The sequence below is a fragment of the Arvicanthis niloticus genome, chromosome 21 (genome assembly GCF_011762505.2).
Source record: "Arvicanthis niloticus isolate mArvNil1 chromosome 21, mArvNil1.pat.X, whole genome shotgun sequence".
Taxonomy (NCBI): Eukaryota; Metazoa; Chordata; class Mammalia; order Rodentia; family Muridae; genus Arvicanthis; species Arvicanthis niloticus.
The window spans coordinates 22,797,470-22,823,025 of record NC_047678.1 but is presented as its reverse complement, the minus strand read 5'-3'; the positions used below and the strand labels follow the sequence as shown (position 1 = coordinate 22,823,025).

At 43.7% G+C, this 25,556-nt stretch overlaps 1 pseudogene; it reads left to right on the top strand.

Annotated features, from left to right (window-relative positions):
• Nucleotides 1-13,596: 13,596 nt before the first annotated feature.
• On the top strand, nt 13,597-14,077 carry LOC117693709 (transcription factor BTF3 pseudogene; annotated as a pseudogene).
• Nucleotides 14,078-25,556: the final 11,479 nt, after the last annotated feature.

Sequence of the window (25,556 nt, the reverse complement as noted above, 5' to 3'; positions counted from 1 at the left end):
GCAGCAGAGGAGGAAGAGCATCGGCGGAGGGTGGCGGGTAAGACTTGGTCTTATGAGGTATTTAGGGTTGCTGTGTAATAAAAGTTTACTTATCTACTTTACTATGCTACTGTAGCTGACCTGCCTTCTATGATCCTCTGAGGCCAGAAACTGCAGCTTCTCTTGCACCTCATCCTAAAAACAGCAAAGGATTAAGTAAATAGCCTTTGTTCTATCTCAGCAGGAACTGCTGGGCTCTAACTTTCACCCTGCTAGTCAGAAGTTGCAGGAAGAAAAGACACTTAGAGATGTGGTTATAGCATTTATTACTAAGTTGTTCAAAGTTTCCTATGAAGGCTATCTAAGGGGAAAAGTGGAAAGGTCCTAAGTGGGGAAAAGGAAAACTTCCATCTGGGAAAAGGAAAAAATTCTATTCTATATACTACTCTAAATGGGGAAAGGCAAAAATTCTATCTCTCCATTGTATCTCTTTATTCTATCTGTCTCTCATCTCTTTGTCCTCCTTTCAGAATATATGATCACATGTTACAAAGTTCATCACAAGTTCACACCAAAAATCGAATCATAAATTGAAATAGAAGTTTACAATGGAGAATGTTTACATGCATATCCATTAGGAGTAATTATTTGGCTAAACATCCATCACCTGTCTAGCTCCACAGGTTCATTGAAGGTTTAAAACTATAACACTTGTTATAGGGAGACTGGCAGAGTTCTCATTGCAGTTTTAACTATCAGAAAGGGACCTAATAGCAGTCCCACTATAAAAGAGCTTAATAATCATTAATATAATATTAGGAATTCTTATAGGATCATCATTAAGACTTAAGAAGTCATCTATTTGTCTATATAGTATCACTACAAGACAGTACATCTTCGTGGATTTGCAGAGATCTGCTCCAAAGGGATGTTCTATTGCTTAGTGATTGTTGCATGTTTAATAATAATAGAAAAGCATATTAATAGCAGGAATCTTTCCTAAAATAAGCCCCTTACAACCTTGCTGAATAAGGGCTCACTTGTCGCAGATTATATAATAATCCAAGGCAAGCCATTTCAGGATGATCACCTGCTAATTATTAGCTTGTCCCATTATGGCTCCTGACAACTTTATGAGTGTTTTGCCTGAATGTATGTGTGTCACCATGTGTGTGACTGGTGCTCTTGAAAGTCAGAAGAAGGTGTCAGTTCCCCTGGAACTAGAGTTACAGATGACTGTGTGTGCTAGGAATTGAAAACCTGGGTCCCCTGGAAGAGCAGCTAGTGCTCTTAGTCTCTGAGCCATCTCTCTAGATCCTTAGCATAAACTCTCAAGAACAAGTTCTCAAATGGGTAGACTGGGTGAGATAACAAACTAATTTATGGAAACAATGGTACTGAAAAACAATTCTTTGCATCAGATTTGTGCTTCTGAGGGAACTACTGTCTGCATCTGACAGGTGGGGGTGTCCTACCTGAGTTGCAGGTGGATCCCAGAGTTCACAAGACCTCAGGGTTTTTGCAGCCAGGTCAGACCCCAGGGGGCTGGAAGAAAGTTAGGTGTGGTGGTTTGAATATGTTTGTCCCATGGAAAGTGCTACTCTTAGGAGGTGTGGCCTTGTTGGAATAGGTGTGGCTTGTTGAAGGAAGTGCATCACTATGCAGGTGAGCTTTGAAGCTCTGCCCGTTGTGGAAGAGACCCTCCTCCTAGCTGCCTGTGAGACACTGTCTTCTCTTGGCTGTCATTGGATCAAGATGTAGAACTCTCAGCTCCTTCTACAGCCCCATGTCTACCTGGATATCTCCATGCTTCCTGCTATGATGATAATGGACTAAACCTCTGAAACTGTGAGACAGCCACAATTAGATGTTTGCCTTTATAAGAGTTGCCTTGGTCATGTGTCACTTCCTAGCATTGGAAACCTTAACTAAGACATGGTGGTCAAACAGCTCAAGTTCCTATCTGCCATAAGCCCAGCCTTGCGACATCTTTTGTAGGCTACAGGTAATCAAAGAGACTCTGGATCCCTTGGCCATCTCTTTTGACAGAATGACAGAGAGTTATACCTTCTAGTTTGGACAAGGGGCACATAGTATAGCTGGTGCTTGCTCTGTGAACTCCAAGAAAACTTTGCAGAATCCAAATGCATTCTTCTGGGCACTGAGGCAGGGGAGGCAAGAGAATAGTTAACATAGAGAGGCAAGGCAAAGCTTGGGTGGTGTAGGCAGTGGTCTCAGTCTGCCTTTACACACAAAGTTCTGCATCTTTATGCAGTCTCTAAAACCATAGCTAGTAGTATTATTTAACAATGCAACAAAACAACAGCTCCATCAGACAGGAGTCTGCTGCTGGTATCCTCAGTTACCTCAAGCTGGGGCATCTGTTTCCGAGAAGGAAACAAGTTATTTAAATTAGTGTTTGTCACTAATGTTTCAGATTATCGTACAAGGTAATGGGCTTTATCATGGCATCTCATTTTTTAAAAAAATATTAGGTCTAAAAATATTTGATGGGATTAAAAAAATCAATGCATAATATTATTTTAAAGTTCAGAAATAACCTTGGTAAAGAAGAGAGGAAGAATCTCAATTATTGCACTTTTGTGTACAGTCTCTTCTGTTAAGATTTCTGAATAAATACCGCAAAGAAAATTTCCTGTTTTGTGTCTTATCAATGTGGGCTGTGAAGAATTTAAAAATGTCTAGACAGGGGTTATATATCATCTCAAGCATAAATCTTAATATAAAAATTAAGGTCATTCAAGAAAGCCTAGGATTTTTATTAAAGAAAAAACTTCTAAAGATTCCATTGAAAGTTTCACATAAACTGTATCTTTTCTAATGTGTGGCTTTTGTCTTTTTTATTGTAGTTACATATTTCAGAGAAAATGTAAAGGAACTTGTCTTTGTCTTACTTGTCTTAAGTCATATTGCCATATTGTCTTTTTCATTTTCTGACAACGTATAAGAATTCCTGAAGCAAGGTACATTAGTCAGTTTTTTGTTGCTGTGACAAAATACTATGGCCAAAAGCAATTTAAGAGTTTATTTTGGCTTATAGTTCCAGAAGGCGAGAGTCCCTCACAGCAGAAAAGTTATGACATTGTGGCAGCAGCAGGAGCAGGAAGCTGGCTGGCCATGCTTTCATCCATACACAGGAAGCACAGAGATAACAGGAAATGGGTGAGGCTATAAAGCCTAATTTGCTTCTCTGTCACTGTAATGAAACTGTAATGATAACTAGTGTAGGAGAAAGGGGTTTACTTCTGGATACAGGTTACAGTCCATCACCGAGAAAAACCAAGGCAGGAACTCAGGTCAGGATCCTGGAAGAAGGAACCGAACCAGAGACCATGAGGGAGTGCTGCTCATTTTTCATGCCCTGCTCAGTTTCCCTTTTTATACAGCCCTGGAGAACCTGCCCAAGGATAGCACTGCCCACAGTGGCCTGGGCTGTCCCCCATTAATCATTAACCAAGAAAATGTCCCCACAGGAATGCTCATTGGCTATTCTGATAGAGGTGATTTCTTAGTTGAGGGGCTGTCTTCTCAGGTGACTTGAGTTTGTGTCAAATGATAAAAACTGCCCAGCATAGCAAATGGCTGGAGACCAAGCAAATACCCAGGCCTGTAGGGAACAGTTCTCATTCTAAGCACCACAGGTATCCTTCAGTTAGTTCTCTGGAAGATTCACCTCTGAAGGCTGTTTAAATATTATTATTTAGGCTTTTTATAGACAACTCTTCCTTTGGTGTGCAGCTATCAGAAGACAGACTGTGACCAGGATTCTGACTTGGTTCATGCCTCAGCTAAAACATTTCTGTGGTTGAATCTATTTTGATTAATGACTATCCATATGAGAGCTGCCTAGATGACAGTCCATCCATTTTTTTAATTGTTCCTCCAAACATTAATGAAACAGAGCCCTCATCTTGGAAGATGAGTACCTCTGAAGATGCCAACACAGGTGATGTGGGTGCCAGCTCCTCTCCAGCTCCTAGAACCTCTGACAAGTGTGCATGGCAGGACTAATGATACACCTGCACCCTTAGCAGTTTATGTCACTAACGCTTGAGGACAGGCCCCAGGCTCAGGGCTCAGGCCCCGTGCAATGGATCTGAGAGCAGAGGTTAAGGGCAGGGGCTCAAAACCAGCTCACCACTTAGCAGCTGCATGCCCTTGGGGAGAATCTTCATATTCAGAATTCATACTGTGATTCTAACTTATCAAGCCTGACACAGGCCATGCAAGATGCAGAATAGGAGACCTGGAGAGTTGAGAAGCACAGTTGGGTTCCCCACAGAGATGTTCACAAGCTTCTCAGCAAGAGGTCAGTCAGATTTTCAGCCAAACTTCCTTATTTTTAAATGTTGGTACCATTTAAACATTAAGTAGAAAGGTCTTCACTCTGCTTATACCACAGGCAAGGGCCTCAGGAAATGGAGAGTAGAGACAGCAGGGGAGGCCATTTCTTTTGCTCACAGTGCTTTGGGGGAACACAGAAGCCACAGGATCTAGCCATTTGCCACATGCTCACCCAGTTCTCCAGGGAGAATAGGGCTTAGGAGGTCACAACACAGTGACCTCCTTTTAGAGGTAAGGCAACCAGCCATGCCACATGCTTGTAATCTTGCTAGCACTGGGAGGCTGAGGCAGGAGTTGAAGGCCAACCCTGAGCTATATAGGAAGGCCCCTGTCTCAAAAACAAAACAAACTCAAAACGCTAGGGGCTAAGGAGATGGCTCAGTTGATAAAGTGTTTACTGTGTAAGCAAGAGGACCTGAGTGGGTCCTCAGGAGCCACATAAAAAGGCAAGCGTTATGGTGCCTGCCTGTAATCCTAGCACTGGGGAGCTGGATACAGGAGGGTTCCTGGAACTTGTTGGCTATTTATCTAGTTTAGCGAAATCAGTGGGCTCCAGGCACAGTGTGACCGTCTCAAAAATAAGGTGGAGAGACACCGAGGAAGACACTCCACATTGACTTCCAGTGTCCACATGTGTGCTCACATGCACACAAACCCTTGTACGTGAGCCCTGTCACACAAACTTCAGTTACAAAGCTCCTGGGGCGGAGGATTTTGTTTCTTTTAGACAAATATTCTTTAAGATAGAGGCACAGATATGTCCTTCCTTCCCCTGGACTTAAGAAATGTCACCATTTGATCATGTATGCTTAAACCCACAAAGAATAAAAGATTAACATAAATTTGTGTGTGGCCTTTCTAAGTTCTGTCTTCAGAAGCATCTGTTGTGGTGATGAAGGCACTCACATGTCACAGCCGCAAGCTGGGTAGTTCCGTGTGTCATCAGAGGTAACAACAGCTACACCACATGTGAAACCTGCAGTCAGCAATTGAGCACCTGCCAAGGCCACTCCTGGGTCCCGGGGTTGGGTTTAGGTCAAACAGATTTCACTCTTGTACTTTCCCTAGAGTGAAATGTTGAACTGCCAGGTTTGTGTTTGGCTTTTTCAAATACCAAGCTGTTTTCAAAAAATGGCTAAGCCATTTTACTTGCCCACATTTGAGGGTTCCAGTTTAACCCCGTCTTCACCAAACCTTGACAGCCATCCTACTGAGTATAGCATAGTAACTCATTGCCAACCTTTGAAGCAGAAATGTTTACATGGGCCCAGGTGTTAAAAGCTTGGCTCCCAGTCTGCAGTGCTGTTGGGGGCGGGTAGTGGAGCTTTCATGAAGTGCAGACTAGTTGCAGGGAGTTGTGTCATGGCTTTGAGCTCTTGAGGGGTATATTGAGACCATAGCTCGTTATTTATTTATTTATTTATTTATTTATTTATTTTTGGCTTCTTTTTTTGTTTCTTTACTACTATAAAGTGAGAAGAAGCTTCAATCTACCTCATGTTTCTCACCAAATCTGTTTCACCATAGTTTCAAAGCAACAAAGCCGAATACCACACACATTGAAACTCTGACACCATGCACATAGACGAACTCTTCCCCTTGTGGTTCTTCATCTTAGGTATTTTGTTATAGTAGTGGAAAACTAATACTTGCTATGGTATTAGTTTGCATTTTGCTAATGACTAAAGATGTTGAGCACATTTTTTACAGGGTTATTAGCTATTTTCACGCTCTATTTTCTTTGATGCAATGCATATTTAGAACCTCTGTGCAGTTTTTAATTGGGTTGCTTGCTTTCTTATTAAGAAGGTGCAAGGGCTCTTTATGTATTCAATACAGCAATTCCACTTCTAGGGACCTGCAAATTAAAATGGATACATGTATTTCTGTCTCTCTTCATCTCTTTCCGTGTGTGTGTGTGTGTGTGTGTGTGTGTGTGTGTGTGTACACATACATACTGGTATAAAGCCTTTGAATGTCTATATAACTGCATTCATAATAGCCTAAACCCAGAGACAATCTGAGAAAGTATCCATCAACTGGTGAATGAAATGCATATTATATTTAACCAGGACAATATTATAGTGCAATTCAGAGTAGCAAACTATTGTTTCATTTTATAGTGTGGAAAATCTTAAAAAATCCATACTAAGCAGCAGAAGCTGTGAGTCATGGATAATGTGAGTCCATGTAGAAAATATCTGGAGAGTAAATCTGTAAAGTAGTCATTCCCTAGAGTAACAGCTGGGCCTGGGGAGGTTTTACAGGGCAAGAGGCATGTGCTAAAAACTGCATTGTGGAATGACTATACAACTCCAAGAACTTATGAAAACGGCAAAGGGTATGCATATATAAAGTAAATGTCATGGTCTGTAATTTATATCTCAAACCCCCTTTTAAAAACACACCAAAAATAGCAACCATAACGAAGTACTTTCAGACAAGGAAAAAAAAAATCCTTTTTGATTTTTAAAAAAAATAGTTCAGCCTGACAAAGACATTATGAGAAATTTACAGGCAAGTATCTCCATGAATGTAAATGCAGAAGCCATTTATGAAATATTAACAATTTAAATCTGTTGGTAAATTTAAGTCTACCTGTACAGTTTCAGCAATGACAAGGCTGCTGACCCATTGACTGATGTCCAAAAAAGGATACTTTTGTCATCCTGGACATGAAGTGCTACATCCCAGTTCCTGGTCATGATTCTATAGGCTTGACAAATGCCAGTGGATCTGTAAGGCTGCTCTGCTAGGAGAAGTACGAGGAGAAATGACGGCCTACTGAGAAGCTGGACACCAGGCTGCTTGGGAGATTGGTTTCCACTAGGGAAAGGTAGCTGGCTCCAGGCTCAGAGCTTCATGATTCTACCTGAGGACCTCTGTTTGTCTAGAGACACTCCCTGTGTGTGTGTAGCATCCAGAGCAACCCCACGAGGAACATATTCTGTTCTCCTGTGGGATGTGTAAACCATGAAGTAGTTGTTGGCAGACATGCCAGTCTAGGGAGATTGTAGAGAGGCTCCAGAGGTACCCACTGCCAAGTGGCTTGTGTGCACATGGCTTGAGAGTCTCAACTACCAGAAGGCCACTGAGGAGAAGCAGGATGTGACCATCTTAATGAGGCCCACAATGTCTAACCCGTTAGTTAATATATGGGGTTGACAGATCCTGGCTCCTTTGCTGTTCCTTGGAGTGCACATCATCCTTGTATTTTGGTCAAAATGACAGGAGAGACAAAACAGCTCATCAGTACAGTCTGAAGGTTGTGGAACAGCCACGACTACCTTCCCTTGAACAAAGGGTGGACCGCAGTAGTGAGGTCCTTGCAAAAGTTCTCAGCAGAGCTGAACTGAAGGCTTTGCTCTAGCTATGAACAAAGGACTTGAGAAGATGTTGCCTACTGTATTCCTTAGCCAAGATCTGTGATCTCAGCCTGTACTGGAAGGGGCAAACACTGACAGTAATTGCTTATTCCTTTTATGATCATGTTCTTCACTAGGTGTGATTGGTAAAGTGGGCTTGAGTTTGCATTGTCTTCCCAGCTACACTGGATAAACTTGGGGGAGTGCTTGCCATTGGAATGTTCATCATGATTCTCTCTGGAAATGAGTGGGTATTTTCAGTCTTCTGACGAAGCATCTTGGATAGATTTCTTACTTTCAGGCCTTTGTATGCAGTTAAGCTATTGCTAGTATTGATTTAATAGCCTCCCTCTTCTTTTAAAAAAAGAGTCTCTTCATATCATATTATAGTTAAACTGTCAAGAACTCAGAAAAAAGGGAAAAAAACCCAACCCTTGAAAGATATAAGAAAGAGGTGCACCAAATGGAATTATAAAGGGAATTCCTTTAGTACTAAAGGCTTCTAAGCATACACTCTGAACTTTAGAGTCTAAAGATCAGTGGGAATTTGTGGAATAATCTCTTTCAGGCCTTAGCAAAAACAACTGCTAACTTAGACCACTGTGTCCAGAGAAGTCATCCTTCGGGATCAATTTGAGAAATGATGACTATCAAAGATGGGCAAACACTAAAAGAGCTCATGACCATTAGGTCAGTATATGACTTAAGTATAAGATAACTAAATTAGTTAACTAAGTATAAGATACTTAATCTCACCCACAGATAGAAGTAAGACATAAGAGATTTCAGTAAAGGAGAAATCTCGTTAGAAGAGCAGATAACAAGAATCAGGGAGAAATCAAACATGATTGAGGTATAAACCATCAAGGGCCTGATGTAAATAGGGCAAAAGAAGAGCATTAGAATATTCTAAACTATAAAAGTAACTTTTATTCACCAGATGTCATTGTTGTCTCAGGCTTACTGCTGAATAAGCTCATCCTTTCTAGCTCTTTCTGAACTCTGGCTGGCTGGTTCAACTCAGGTGTTCTGGCTCAAACTCCTATGGGCTGACTAATTCAATCTGGCTTGTCTCTCAGCTTCTTGCTGAATTGCTCTGCTTGGCCTCAAATTAACTCTGGCAATTTGTTCTAATCTTCTGGCTCCTTCTTATTCTCTGACTTCAACTGCCTCTGCTGACCTGCACTGAACTGTGTGAACTCACAAATGAACTCAGTTCCACTGCACTGCACTGACTGAACTGATTCCTAACTCTCTCTCTCTCTCTCTCTCTCTCTCTCTCTCTCTCTCTCTCTCTCTCTCTTTCTCCCTCTCTCCCTCTCTCCCTCCACTGCTCTTAAATAGCTTTCCTTTCTTGTCTGTTCTCATGAGAGTTGAGTGTATTCTATCTCTGACTCATTCTGTCAAATCTTTCTCTGATATGCCACTTGGCCTGCTCTTCAATTAGACATCATTGTTTGAAATTAAAGTGTACTAAGGGTGTGTCTGTATTCTAGCCAGATCACACTATAATCCAGAGTGTGGCTGCATTCTGGCAAGATCTCATAGACCTAGAAAGTCTTTGGATGTGATCCCTTGCCAGGGTAGCCATGTTGCTGGATTAAAATTTCTCTACACTAAACAGCTAGAAGAACAACAAAATTACACTAATTAGTACATATCTTTCAGTAATAACTGCAAATGTAAGGGGGTCTTAATTCTTCAATTGAAAGACCCAGATTAGTTGACTAAATTTTAAAAGAAATCTAAGTAGTCAATGTCTGCAAGAAACTTATTTTACAGTGTCAACATAGACACAGCTTGAAAGTATAAGAGGGAATCTGACATTCCAAGCAAAAGGGACATGAGAGCAGGAATGACTATAGTCATATCTGACAAAGTATTATTCAAACCAGAATTAATAAGAAGAGACAAAGAAAGACTCTATCAGGAAATAATAATAATAATAATAATAATATATATATATATATATATATATATATATATATATATATGCATTGAGTATTGGTACACTCAATTTCATAAGCACTACTAGGCATAATGTATAATAATGATGGATAACTTCAATACCCCCAAGTTGACAAGTCAGGGTTAAAGTACACTGTAGGTCAAGTGGACAGACAGCTTATGGAATAAGTCATTCCATATAACAGCAGATGGAGACATAGTCTATTCAGCTACTCACACAAATTATTCCTAATCATATACTTTATGTTAAAAAGTAAAATTTAGCAAAGATAAAAACAACCCTAAACACTTGAAATAATTTTTTAAAACTTCAATATTTCACACATATATTTTGTACTTTGATTAAAATCCCCACATAATCCTCTTATCTCATCCGGCTCCCTGAAGTCCTCAGCAAGCCTGTCTTCTATTCCCATGCCTTCTTTTAATGCATTCAACTAGAGTTGCCTGCATCAGCATGGCAAGCGGTGGTCATTTACCTGAGTTAGGACAATTTACAAGTGGACACACCGATGAAGACCATGTCTCCTCCTCAGTAACCACTAGTTGCCTATAGTCTCTCCCTCATGTATGATGCAGTATTGTTGAGCCCAATGTCATGGCAGGTGTAGATAAACCCTGATGTTGTGGGTTCATGACACAACAGCCAGCCGTGTCCTGGGCTTTGGAGGCGGTGATAGTTTAAGTGTGGAAGGGTGAGGAGTGTCTTTGTCAGGCCCATGTCAAAGTGTGCAGCTAAGAAGTCATATCATTCAACAGCTCTAGTGTCAGAGTAGAGACATGAGGGAGAGATAGAGACAGACAGAATAAACAAGACAAGGAGACAGGGAAAGATAAGAGAAGAGGAGAGAGAGAGAGGGAGGGAGGGAGGAAGGGAGAGAGAGGAAGAGAGAGAGAGAGAGAGAGAGAGAGAGAGAGAGAGAGAGAGAGAGAGAACATTCACAAATAAGACAGAGACAGAGTGGGAAGGGGGTGGGGGAAGAGGTCTGGGGTGGCCGGGACCTTTTATGTGCCACACCTGGCAGTGGTGGGTAATGCTTTATGTGCCACTAAGGTCCCTGAGGGCAGGCTGAGGGAAACGCCTGATTGCTAACAAGCAGTGCTAGAGAGGTTCCATTTAAAGCTGAACACTCAATGGTCCCTTACTGGCAGCACTTTGGTCGGCTATGCTTACTGCCCACTGCTAACAGAAGTTTCTCTGATTGTGGCTGAGAGCGGGACTGTCCTGAATGTCGGTCTCTGTCTGGACTCTCTTCCTCTCCTTCCTTCTGCTGATGCTCCTCTGCCTGGGATCCTTCCTATAACAGATCATGATGGAGTGGAGTTAGGAATCATCGGCAAAAGAGAGGAAAGAGAACATATGGATACTGACCAGTGCAGTTATAAACGAGCAGTCCTAAAATCAATGAAAATGAGATACGGCATAGCAGAAGAGGTAAGATGCAGCACTGGTAGTTCATGTGATCATCCCAAAGGATGCAGGAAAGTCTTTGACAAAATTTAACATCTTTTCATGATAGAAGCCCTATACAAATAGGTAGTCATACCAAGATTTGCATCCTATAAACCTATAGCCAACATCTGACTGAACAGAGAAAATCTGAAGCAATTTCCTCTTAAATTTGGAAGTGGATAAGGATGCCCACTTAAGGGCATAAGGATAAGGATCACCACACTCCGTGTAGAGCTTGGAAGTTTAGCTAGAGCAATTTTACAAGTAAAAGAAATAAAAGAGACGCAAGTAAAAAAAGAAATTACCAGTCTGTAGATGATACAATCACTTACTTAGATGACCCTAAAGGCTTCACTAGCTATCCCTTAGATCTGTCAAAGTCAGAAAGCATTGGGATACACAACCACCCCCCACACAGAAGGATGTGGCGGTCTCATATCTGTAATCCTAACACTGAGGAAATGGAGACAGGATAACCTTGATGGGTAGCTGGCCAGCCAGTGTAGCTTAATATCTGCAAGATCCAGGTTCCAATGAGAGATCCTATCTCAAAAAACAAAGTTGAAGGCTCATAAGACATAGTGGCTCACACGTTTAATCCTATCTCTCCAGGGGCAGAAGCAGGAGGATCTTTGTGACTTCAAGGCCAATTTGGTCTACATATTGAGTTCCAAGTCAGCCAGAAAGATGCTGTGTCAGAAAAGGAGGAGGAGGAGGAGGAGGAGGAGGAGGAGGAGGAGGAGGAGGAGGAGGAGGAGGAGGAGGAGGAGGAAGAGAAAAGGAGGAAAAATTAATCAATCAATAAATCAATCAATCAATCAATCTGAGGTTGATCTCTGGCTTACACATGCATACCTACAACACATACACACCCTTCAATGAATGTGAAAACAAATAGTCAATCAATCAATCAATCAATCAATCAATCAATGGCATCTCTACACATCAATAATGAACTGCTGGAGAAAGAAATCAAGAAGACAATTCTGTGAAGAATAGCCTAAAATAAACCAAGAAACAAGCAAGTAAAGAGCCAGGAATAAGGCTGAGCACAACCTAAGTGAACAACCTCTGTAATACAACTAAGAAATACTGAGGGAGGAAGGAAAGAGGACACTGGAAGTTGGAGCGATTGATCACCCAAGCAAATGGGTCCAGCAGAATTAACAGTGTTAAGATGGCCATATTCCTAAAAGCAATCTCCAGAGCCAATGTAATCCCTATTCAAAGTACCAATGCCATTCGTCATAGGATACAAAGTATTCTTTGGCGTCTTAGGGAGGCACAGAAGACCACAAACAGCCAAGGCAGTTCTAAGCAAACAGAGCATGCAACAAAACCAGCATGGCACCGGCACACACACACACACACACACACACACACACACACACACACACACAAAACCAGCCTGTTCAACAAAGGGCACTATAAAACTGGACATCCACAGCCAGATGATTGAAACCAGACCCTTATCTCTTCCTCTGCTCAGAACCCGACTGAAAACAGATCCAAGTGTAAGACTAAAACAGAAACAATATACCTTGCAAGTTAATGGGAGACAAAACCAGAAACAATATACCTTGAAAGTTAGTGGGAGACCCAAGCAGGAAAAGTATACCTTGCAGATAAAGCATTCTGTTTGCAGTTAAGACAGGAAGTTCCTGATTGTCCTGGGTTAAGTCCTGGCAAGTTAAGGTTTCTATTTGTAATTAAGACTAAGTTCCTGTTTCTTAGATCTGATGTAAACTGCAAAACATACTCTTCAACCTACGCTAAACTTGCAACCCCATTCACAGGATACATGTCCTTATCTCTGTCCCTTCCCTTTAATTGTATCTTTCCAACACTGTATGACTGCCACCTCTCTTGCTTCTGTGAACACCTCATTGCTCCAATAGAGTCTCCTATAAAGGTCACTCAAATCCTGACTTAGGGTGAGACATCCAGCTGGCCAGACCTGGGTGCACCCCAACATGCTTCGTGCTTTAATTGGACAATTGTGAATTTGGTTTTATCTCCTTGTGATTCTCAGGTTTAACCCGAGACCTTAATGTAAGATGGAAAACGTTGAAACTACTAGAGAAAAACTGAGGGGAAACTTATTGTTTTAACTACAGGCACCAACTTGACCGAATGGAAACCTGAGAGCTTAGGAGTGAGCAAGAAGCAGTGATAAGAACTTCTGGCCTCCTTCTAGCTGCCATCTTGCGCAGGCTGCCTGAGAACCCCTGAGCATGAACCTTAGTCCCCCGCGCACCCACCCCCCCTTTTTTTTTTGTTTTTTTTTATTATTTTGTTTTTTCGAGACAGGGTTTCTCTGTGTAGCCCTGGCTGTCCTGGAACTCACTCTGTAGACCAGGCCGGCCTCGAACTCAGAAATCCGCCTGCCTCTGCCTCCCAAGTGCTGGGATTAAAGGGGTGCGCCACCACCGCCCGGCATCGCAGCCCCATTTTCACTCCGACAAGATGAAAGAAACGATCACGAATCAGGAAAAACTTGCCAAACTGCAGGCACAAGTGCGCATTGGTGGGAAAGGAACGGCTCGTAGAAAAAAGAAAGTGGTTCACAGAACAGCCACAGCAGACGATAAAAAACTGCAGTTCTTCTTAAAGAAGTTAGGGGTAAACAACATCTCTGGTATTGAAAGAGGTGAACATGTTTACAAACCAAGGAACAGTGATCCATTTTAACAGTCCTAAAGTTCAGGCATCTCTGGCAGCAAACACCTTCACCATTACAGGCCACGCTGAGGCAAAGCAGCTGACAGAATGCTTTCCAGCATCCTAGACCAGCTTGGTGCAGACAGTCTGACTAGTTTAAGGAAACTGGCTGAGGCTCTGCCCAAACAATCTGTGGATGGGAAAGCACCACTTGCTCCTGGAGAGGCTGACGATGATGAAGATGGTGGAGAATGTTGATGAGGCTTCTAAGAATGAGGCGAACTGAACTGAAGCAACTTCTGAAGAAGGTGACACTTGCAGAAGTTACAGGAGCTGCTATTTTATCTCATGACTGCTTTAAATTTTTTTTTTGTTTATTATGGATCTGATAAAATCTAGAGCTTTAATATTTTTAAGCCCAAGACCCCCGGACAGTGCAGCTCTTTTCAGTTTTCGCTTATATCTAATTCATTCTTTGAGGCAAACTAAGCTGAAGAAGCCTTGGAATAAAGTTTGGAAAAGGTTAATAAAATTCTTTGCCTAGTTAAAGATGAAGACGAAGACGAAGAAGAGGAGGAAGAGGAAGAAGAGGAGAAAGAGGAGGAAGAGGAGGAGGAGGAGGAGGAAGCAGCAATGATAAGGGAGAGCTCACTAGAGTCCAAAGCTTGGCTCAGCAGAGGGAACAGCAGGGCAGAGAGGGTGTGGAGGACAGAGCAAAATCCCTGTTGGATATTCATCTGACAGAAGATTAACATCCAGAATTTACCAAAACTCAAAAACTGTCACAAGAACAGAATGATTCATCGTGCACAAGAAAAGACCTGAACAGATAACTTCCTAAAAGATGTGCAAAAGCCCAGCATATATATATACACACACACACACACATATATATATATATGTATATAATTTATGCATATAAGTGTACTCATAGATATGGGCAAATGTTTAATATCTGCAGTCTTTAGGGAAGTGTTAAACTACATTGATACTTCAGCTGACCCCAGTTAGAGGCTGTCATCAAGAACATAACAATAAATCCCAGTGAGGAAAAGCAACCCTACGTGCTGCTGGTGGGAAAACAGAGTACCTAGCCACTGTGGACATACTCAGCAATCACCAGGAAGCTAAATGGTAGCTGGTTTGTGGCCCACGGTGGATCAGTGGTTAAAGTCCCATCATCACTTGGGAAGCTGGAGGACTGTGAATTTGAGACCAACTTAGGTCTCAAAACAAAAATAAAACCTGTTAGGGTCTAAGAATCGCTGAAGGAAGACCCCAGATTCAAATAGTATACAAAAGCAAAGAGTATTTATTCAGCTGAATTTCCTGCCTGCAGGGGTCTCCCCATTTGGGAACAAGGACCAAGGTGTGTGCTCTTCAGGGTCAATTTAAAGCCTGTTAGGGCAGGAGTGGTGACTTTTACCTTTCTTTCCCTAGATTTGTTGGCTCTATATCCAGGGGTATGGGTGCCTTTGTGATTGGTTAGGGCTCTGGGGACTTTCCAGGGTGGCAAGGCATCCTTGGATTGGTTGCCTGAAGCTGTGGTTGGCTGACCACAGGTTCCTGGATCCTGATTCTCATTTCTGGGAAACTCCCAAACTCCCAAACTGCCAGTTTGCAGCCTGTCATGGAGTCAGCCTGGTTCTGGCTAAGGTAGTCCTCTCAAAACCATAAGTGGGGGCAGAGGAGTTATCCCAGTGGGTAAAGGGCTGACCTGATAACACGAGAACCTAAGTTTGAATCCCCAGAACCCATGCAAAGCCAGACACGATAGGTGTGTCTGTTATCCCAGCATTCCTACAGGGGAGGGTGGGGCAGAGATGGAGACTCCTCAGAAACTCATAGCGAGTCTGGCCCGTGGGGCAGCAAGCACCAAAAAGACCCTGTTTCAAAGAAGGTGGAACTTGAAGACTGACATCTGAGGTTGTCCTCCGATCTTAGCACATGTGCTGTGGTGCCCACCCATTGTTGCCCACATATGCACACACATCACATATACAAAACCAAAAGAAAAATCCCAGCCAAAAGTCAAAATAAAAGCAAAGGAAATCCTAAAACACCAAAATGAAGCTGCCCTATGGTCCAACTAGAGCTCTCTTGGGCATATCCCAGAAGCAAGGTGAGCCAGCACTTGGTAGTGATAGTCTGCACCCAGTGTAGACTTGTGGGGCTATTGACTACTGAGGAGCAGACAAAGGAGGAAAAGCACAAATCAGCAATAGCTTGGAAGAAAAACAAAAACAAAAAAATCATATTGAGACTGATCCTATGAACACTAACAGATAGGTATAAAGAACTCAATGCCAAGGAATAGAACAGTTTAAGTCCAAGAGGTGAGGCTTCAAAACCACAGCATATCAAAATAGAGACACGGAGAAGCTGAATGCGAAATGTAAAGACATTTATTTTTAATTGCAAATCATACCACCAAGAAAACCCCAGGTTCCAGTGGCTTCACCAACAAATGCTTTAGAACATTTAAGGAGGACAAAAGCCTGCACCAGCTCTCCAGCCATTTTCTAGTTGCTTTCAAGGCTATCAGAACCTCCACAGAGTCTAAACAGAGGGCATTGCAAATGGAAAAGGGCAAGGCAATCACCAGCAAATCAGATCCTTTGATATAAAAGGCATGGTGGCCCATGACTGCACTCCTGGTACCTGAGAGGCAGAGGCAGGAGGATTGCTAGGAGCTCATGGTCAGCCTGGTCTACACAGTGATTTTCAAACCAGCCAAAACTACAGCATGAGACCCTGTCTCAAAACCAAACTGAATCATGTGATATATGGGAAGGGTAATATATGGAGACCAGGCTGTGTTTATTCTAGAAATACAAGTTTTGCATTGCCTCACCCTAACTAGGACAAGTATTGAACACACGCTGAGAGAGAAAACATGGAGCAGGCACCTACTGTCTCATCACATCTACCCAGCATAATCAGACAAGAGGAAGAAACAAAGGATAGAACAAGAGAGGAGGGAAAAAGCGTTATCCACAGGCAAGGTGATGCTGTGTACAAAAAGCCCAACAGGGCCTCCTTATCGAACTGTGAACAGTTGATAAGGCAATTTAGGAATGCCTCACTGGATATAGAATCCATGCATAACGAGAAATGCATTTTACAGACTAGAAACAAACAGTGAGAAAATGAACATAAAGGTGAGACCATTTACCAGAGCATCTAAACTACAGCAATGTACATCCAGAAACAACGGATACATCACAGATGACCTACTAAGTGTTTCCAAGGGAAGAAGAGATGTGTGCCCTCCAGAGATGAGATGGGGTGGGGGTGGGGTGGGGTGGGGGAGACAAGAACGGGCTGGGAGGACCACCAGATGTCCAAACATTGTCTAACACATCAGCACACACAGCGTTTGGATTATTATAAAACATTAATGTTCAGTTTTTGGAGCATATTTTCCTTGCCGAGTTAGCAGAAAGCAGTCCTCTGAATTCAACAGTGCTCCATACCCTCTCAGTATCGTCCTCTGTATCAGGAAGTCTCATTGAGGACCCCTTGCAGCGTGGTGGTGACACAGCTCTCTGACTATCTTTCTGTCCCCAGCACCTCTGTTCTGAATTTCTCATTGGCAGTATCCTAAGAGTTTCTGGCATCCCTCCTTGCAGGGATTTTCTCTCTCCTGGTCTGTGTCCCTTGCTGGGTGTAGCACTCCATAAAAGAAGTGGTTCAAGTGAGGTCAGTTTCTTAGAGACCTTGACGGGCTCTAAATATTTTTTTATTCAGTTCTCACCTTTGATCAAATTTTAGGTGGAGGACCTCCAGGTTGGACATCATTGTCCAGCAGTGTTGAAGGCAGCGGTTTACTGTTCTCACTTCTGCTGATCTATGAAGCATGAAGCCATTCTGATTACTAATGCTTCCCAGACTTCTGGTCTTATTGCTTTTTTGGGGGCGGGTCCTGCTTTGTCTTCAGTGTTCAGGTGCTCATCCTTAAAGATTTTGAATGGGTCTGTGTTCACATCTGCTCTCTGTGTGCCACAGGAATATTTATCACTATTCTTTTGAGACACTGTCTCACTATGTAGCCCATGTTGGCTTTGAACTTACTATCTTGTCTGTGCCCTACTAGGATTACAGATATGCACCACTGTGCCCAGCAATAATAGAGAACTTAAACTCCTATAAGTCAGACAGGTCTAGGGATCTTGAGAGAATCTTTCATTTGTGAAAATACTGTATTAGCAATCTACGGCTGTAACACAAACCCTTCCCAAACAATAAACTTTTGTCATCATATGAGTTTTATTTTTCATTTTATGTACACAAGTGCTTTGCCTATGGGTATGTTCTCCTTGTGTGTGCAGTTCCCGTGGAAGCCAGCAGAGGGCATCAGATCCTCTGGAACCTCAGTTACTGATGAACGTGAGCTGCCCATGTGGGTGCTGAGCTCAGGTCCTCTGGAAAATTAGCCAGTGCTTTAAACCATCAACCCACCTTTCCAACAGCCACCTTGTGATTTTCATGGGCCAGGAATTGAGCAACAGATAAAGTCAGTGGCTCTGGCTCAGTATCCTTCATGAGGTGCCACTGAGAGGCTCTAGAGCAATAGTCTCCAAGGTGGAGGTTGCGTCTAAAGTGTGTGAAATGGTCCCTGGCAGAAGGGTTTCAGTTCCTGACCCACAAGACTGCTTGACAGGTGCCCTGCACACAGTGTTTGTATGTGAATTTGAGTATGTACATGTTTGTGTGTGAGACTGTATGTGAGCTGGTGTGTGAGCCTATGGTGTGTTGCATAGGGAAAAATATTAGAGAGAAAATGAGAGAAAATGTTATGCCTTTTTACATCACAATCTTGAGTGTCCCACACCACCTTTCTGACACATTTTTTGTTGGAAGAGAATACTTATGTATATAGTGTCCACTTAAGTGTATAAGGATTGGGGTATAGTGTGTGTGTGTGTGTGTGTGTGTGTGTGTGTGTGTGTGTGTGTGTGTTGGCAGGCTATATACACATGCCTGTGAAAGCCAGAAGACAGCCTTGGCTATCATTCTTCAGACATTGGCCATCTTGCTTTTTTTGTGTGTGTCAGACTCTTACTGGCCTGGAGCTCTCTGACTAGGTTAGGCTGGAAGCCACATCTGCCTGTCTCCACCTCTCTATGCTTCCCTTGTAAGCCTGTATAACTGCTCTCAGCTCCACCCCCTCCCCTAATGTGGGTGCTCTGGGATTGTGCTCAGTTCTTCATGCTTTCAGGGAAGGTATTTTACAAACCAACCAAGCTACTATTCCAGACCAGGCTCTATCATTTGAATGTTAGGAAAACCAAAGAATTCTTGAGTATGTATATTATGTGAGCAATATTTGAGTGTGTGTTTGCATGTGAGTGTGAGTATGTCCATGTGTGTATGTGACCTGGTGTATGTGAGTCTATGTACGTATTGATGTACCCATGAATGTGTGAGTGTACATATAAGTGTGACTGCAATCTTCCACAGGTACTCAGTCATGTGACATCCAGGTCTTCCTTTTAGGATTCACAGGTAGCACCCATATGCCTTTTCTTAAGATGCTCAGTGTTCTCAAACAAGAGTCTAGTTTTTATGTGGAAGATACAAACCACGTGGTCAGATGTGGAGATCTAAGTGGCACTGTGGCTTTGGCACTCTCTCCCTCTACAATCAGCTCGTAATTTTTTAGCTTTCTATTAATTCTTGGGTAGTAATTTTATTCATGTTTTTCCTCTTTCTTTTCCTCTGTTCTTTCTGGGGTTGAACTTGGGGTATCATGCATGTGAGGAAAAAGGTCCACTACTGAGCGACACCCCGGCTCTTCATGTGGTTTCAAGAGTTGGATTGTGGGAGACTTTCTTTTTCTTTCCTTCCTCCCCTTGGTTCCCTTTCTTGTCTGAGTATGTTGCAGTTACTTCTGCCCAGGCTCGGGGACCGTCAGACTACAGGTTTGAATAGGTGACTTGGGGTTCCTGGAATGTGGTGTCACTTTAGTTTGACAAATGAGCTCCTAAAGCTGGTAGTGAGTGATGTATAGTGTGCCCCATGCTTGCCGAAGTCACACTGATGTCAGACATTTCTCAATGCTCTTCACCTTGTTGTTTGAGACAGAGTTGCTCACGGGGACTGGGCTCACTGATGGCTAGACTGGCTGGCCAATGAGCCCCATGGAACCTTCTGTCTCTATCTCTCCAGCACTGGAATTATAGATGGCTGCCACATCCAACTTTTTACATGGGTCCTTGGGATCCAAACTCAAGTCCTCTGGCTTGCACTGAAAGCTGTTTATCAAATGAGTTATCTTCCTGACCTCTGAGTGCTATTCGGGGCAAGAGACCTTGGATGTTTTAAAAAATGAAATCGTTTAAAGAATTTATTGCATGTATTCATGTAGTGCATGTGTATACATGTGTCTGTGTGTCTGTGCGTGAGATCATGTGCATGACATAGGGGACATTCAGAGGTCAAAGGATAGGAATTGGTCTTCCCTTAACTCTGCAGGTCCTGGAGATAGGATCTGATAAGCTATCTTGTTAGCTTTCACATGACAACTATGATGTCATCACACAACTGTCTGACATGTACTGAGTACTTACTTACTATGTGTGCTGGATAGTTTTATGTCAACTTGACCCAAGCTAAAGACATCTGAGAGAAGTAACTTCAATTTAAAAAATGCCTTCATAAGATCAGGCTGCAGGTAAGCCTATAGGACATTTTCTTAATCATTGATTGATGGCAGAGGGCTCAGCCCATTGTGGGTGGAGCCATCCCTGTGGGCAGTCCTGGGCTCTATCAGAAAGCAAGCTGAGCAAGCCATGAGTAGCAAGCCAGTAAGCAGCACCCTCCATGGTCTCTGCATCAGGTTCCTGCCCTGCTTGAGTTCCTGTCCTGATTTCCTATGATCATGAGCTGTGATGTCAAAGTATAAGCTAAATAAGCCTTTTGCTCTCCAACTTGCTTTTGGTCATAGTGTTGCATCAAAGCAATAGAAACCCTAAGACAAGTTGGTACCAGCATGGTGGGTATTACTGTGAGAGACATGACCATGCTTTTGGGAAGATTGTGGAAAGACTTTGGGACCTTCAGCTAGAAAAGCCATCAAGTGTTGAGAGTTCAGTGGGCTGCTCTGTAGGAGCTGGGAGATAAGAGTGTTGAGAGCAGTGCAGATAATGGGGGCCTGGCTTGTGAAGTTTCACAGGGAAGCAGAGACTCTAGTGGGCCATTTGAGTTAAGAATTTGTCGGTCTGGTCAGCTTGGGCTGAGGAGATGAACTGTGATTAACAAGACACCAGAACCACTAAAGTGAAACCTTTACTTTGCTGGGATGGTGGATGTTGGTCAGCTGGGGCTGAAGAATCAGCTGTGATTAAGAAGAGAGCAGTGGCCAGGCAGTGGTGGCGCATGCCTTTAATCCCAGCACTTGGGAGGCAGAGGCAGGTGGATTTCTGAGTTCGAGGCCAGCCTGTTCTACAGAGTGAGTTCCAGGACAGCCAGGGCTACACAGAGAAACCAAAAGCCAAAAGCCAAAAACCAAAAACCAAAAACCAAAAACCAAAAACCAAAAACCAAAAACCAAAAACCAAAAACCAAAAACCAAAAACCAAAAAAACAAAAAAAAAAAAACCAACAACAACAACAAAAAAACCAAAACCAGAGAGAGAGAGAGAGAGAGAGAGAGAGAGAGAGAGAGAGAGAGAACACAGTGGCACCAAGGTGAAATCTTCCAGGAAGTGTTTCCTCAGGGCCAGCACATAGACGCTGTGTTCCAGAGGTATCCTAGGTTGCACCTTGTACTGGAAGCCAAATTTGGTAATGTAAGAGCCACCCAGGTGGTGCTGGTTCTGAACACATGAAGGAGTCATGGAGGCTTGGCACTGTGTGGCAGGGTTGGAATTCCTGAAGAGAGCCTAGGAGAGGCTACTGGTGAAAGTCAAGTCCAGTTGCAATAAGAGAGCCAAGCATTTTGGAGATGACCACCAAGGACAGCAGTGGGTGTGGCCTGGAGCCAGCCTGAGCCTAAAAGACAAGCTGTGTGTGCTGCAGAAGACGGAGCTGGAGAAGTGACCCAAGTGCCTTGGAGTTGCCCAGAAGACTGTGAGTGAATCCCAGACATTGAACATTGTGTTATTTATGCTGTTGGAGTGTGGTTTTGCTTTATTAAGATTGTGACTGTGTCCTGGGTCTTCCCTCTTGAAGTATGAAAGTATTTAATTTAAGTTGGGGTTTTACAGGAGCCCATAGTTGAGAAATTTCAAATGTTTGAAAGAGGTTTTGGACTTTTAAGGAGACTGGATTTTTTTTTTTTAAACTGGGCAAGGAGTGCTTTATCCCCACTGCTGGACAGAAGCGACACCCAGGACCTTGGTAGCAGCAGGTAGTCCCTCCCAGCCCAGCCCTTCCTTTTGGCATGGCAGCTTCAGGCCACTTTCAGAGTCAGGGTGACAGCCCCACCTGGGGGGGAGAGCAGCAGTAGGCAGCAGAAGCAGCATCAGGTCACGGTGGGGTTGGGAATGTTAGTCTGGCCAGCTGGTGCTCATCCCTCCGGCTGGTGTCTGATGAGGACAGGGGTCTGGACAGTGAGCTGGGGACACTGAAGAAGCTCAGTTGGCAGTAAAGACATGACTGGAAATGTCATCTCTGCCAGGCTCTGCCATTGCCTGTGATGGCACTGCAGCCCTGCATGTGCCAGTGGTGTCTGAGGATGGAGTCCAACTCCAGAGTCTCTTAAATAGCATTACAGGACAATGCTCCAGGCAGGTCCTGTCTGATGGCAAAGATGAGGAGGTTTGGTCCAGCTAGGCGAGGTTCTGAGATTCAGTTCATTATCATCATTGCAAGAAGCATGGCGGTGTCCAGGAAGGCATGATGCTGGAAGAACTGAGAGTTTCACATCTTGTTCTGAAGGTGGACAAAGAGAAGGCTAGAGACCGGATGTTTTAAAGGGACTGAACTTTAAATGTGTTTGAATTTGTAAAGACTGTGGGAATTTTCAAGTTATTCATGTTTTAAATGTAAGATCTCGGGGATGGATGACAAAGGGAAGGTTGTGGCTTAACGGTGATGTGTTTGTGTGTCAAGATGACAAGGGGTCAACTCTGCTGCATATTTTTATGTCAACTTGACACAAGCTATAGTCATCTGAGAGAAGGTAACTTCAATAAAGAAAATGCCTCTATAAGATTGGGCTGCAGGCAAGCCTGGAGGGTTATTTTCTTAAGCAGCGATTGATAGGGGGAGGCCCCAGCCCTTTGTAGGTGGGCCCATCCCTGGTATGGTGGTTCTGGGTCCTATAAGAAAGCAGGCTGAGCAAGACATGTGGAGAAAGGCAATAAGCAGTATCCATCCCTCCATGGATTCTGGATCAGCTCCTGCCTCCAGTGTCTCGCCCTGGTTGATTTCCTGTCCTGACTTCCTTTGATGATGAGTAGCAATTCGGACACATAAGCTAAATCAACCTTTTCCTCCCCAACTTGCTTTGGTCATGGTGTTTCATCACAGCAGTAGAAACCCTGACTAAGACACTGTTAGTGAGCACATGCTCACTGCCCACTACACTACACTAGTGTAATGCTCTTAAATAACTGGTCTTTTTTTTTTTGGAGTTCTTGACTCATGCCATCCTCCTGAGAAGGTGCAAATGACTTTTCTCACCTCACTGATGAGGAAACAGCCAGGAAGGATGTGGCTCTTGCCAGGCCAGGTGGGAGTTGGCCGATCTGGTATCGGGGGCAGAATAATCGACTTTTGAAGCATATATCTTTCACCTTCGTGCCTTCCTGCCTGTTGGCAAACAGAATTGGCTCCACAGCCCAGGCCCGCCAGCGCTGGGTACGGAAGAACCTAAAAAGTCTTCATGGAGTTAAATCAATGTTTATAGAGGGAAACCTGAGGCTTCAATCATCTGTTAATGGCTCCTGATGGCACAAGGAGGCTTTCAGTGAGGCGAGACTGGTAGCTAAGAGGCCATCTTCCTGGAAAGACGATCGTTGGCGTCTTTTCAAAATGGACTTTTACATTCTCGCTGAGCTTTAAAAAACGTCGAGTGGAACTTTTACAGTCGAAGGAGATTTCCCTCCCACAGCAGGTTAACGCTGATTTGCTCCTGGTGTTCCTTGGGGGGAGGTGTGGAATGAGATCTGATTCTCAAGACACTGTGCGCAAAGGGCACGTGGGACCCACACATGCCCGCACCAGGATGGGGCAGCCCAGGCCATGGAGGACTGTGGGTGGCCTCTGAGTGCCTCCAGGGGAACAGCTTCATTCCATGTAAAATTTTTATTTACCCACTGCTATTACTATTGTGTGTGTTTGTGATGTGTGTGAGCTCAGGCGTGCATGCCATGGCATGGATGTGGAGACTTAAAGATAACTATCAGGAGTTGGTTCTCTCCTGCCACGTGGGTCCTAGAGATTAGACTCAGGTCAGCGGGCTTCCATCAGGCCTGTGTGACAAACACTTTTACCCACCAAGCCAGATCCCTGGCCTTTCTGTTCATTTTTTTTAAAATAATGTAATAAAATGGCCAACATACGTTTTCAGGTTTCTTTGGTGTTATACATACATAAAAATATATGGGCAAAAATGTTCACTAGATAATTTGCTACCCTGAGGACACTTTTTCTTTCTCTTCGTCCCTCTTCCTCCTCTTCAGAGACAGGATCTAACTATCTGTCCAATGAAGTCCAGGTTAGCCTCCGATTCTTCCTGCCTCTACCGCTGCCATGCTGGGCTTACAGTATACACCGTCACACTCTGTTTGCATTTTAAATAAAACCCTCCTCACTGTTCTTCACCGCTCTCCTCTGCCATAGCAAGGCTAGGGAGGCACCTCTCTCCTCCTGTCTGCTGTCATCGCTCACACAGCATAGCTGTTTTTGGATACTCATGGCTGTCTCTCTGCCATTGTGCTTACTCTCCAGGGGGTATAAATGCCCAGGTCCTCTGCATGGCCAGGGCAACATGATGTCTGATTCCTTGTGACACGGAGGCAGTCATCTGGCAATGTCAGCAAGGCTCAAGGCGAGTGAATTCCCCCAAAAGAAGGGCACCCTGGGCTCCATTGATCGGTTGCCCAAGCCCCGATTTGTTTCTTGGAGGTAAGTGCTATGAGCCAGGTGGCAAGCCCTCTCTTCCTGTAGAGAGACATTCCCCTGAGAGTGGCAGAGGTCGAGGCTGTGCATCTTCTCCTTGACTTACTTGGGAGCAAGAAGGAAATTACTATTTAGGATGTTGTAACTCAGTAACCTACTCCAGCCCACAACTCTTTAAACAACGCAGTGATCTACTAGTTCATTTTGAAATGACCAATCGCTGCTCACTCTGAGTGCTGGACAGTACTTAATCACAGGTGCAGTCGCTGGTGAGTTTGGCCCAAACTTTTCAGTTTCTCTGTGGACTGAGAAACCCTAAGTGTGGAGGCTCTGTGGATCCTGCCCAGAGCCCAGGGGTGGGAAGAGTTCTCCAGAGCATCCAGGGACCTATTGTTCCGTTTCTAGATGGTTCTCAGCCATGGGCTGACTCGGTGGGAGCCAGAGTTCCCCTCCCCATGCAGCTGAGTAATTTCCTTCACTCCTTTGGTCTTGACTCCTGTTTGGCTATTAGTCAGGGTTGGCAAATATGTGTAATCCTCTCTTCTCACCCAGGATCTATGATCTTTGGTTACTGTGAGGCTCTTTCCCATTGAGCTCAGAGGAAACTGCAGACTCCTCATTGAAACCTAGGGCTTCAATCGGTGATGGTTAAATGTCTATACAATTGGCTCGAGAGAGGAAATGGTGTGTGTGTG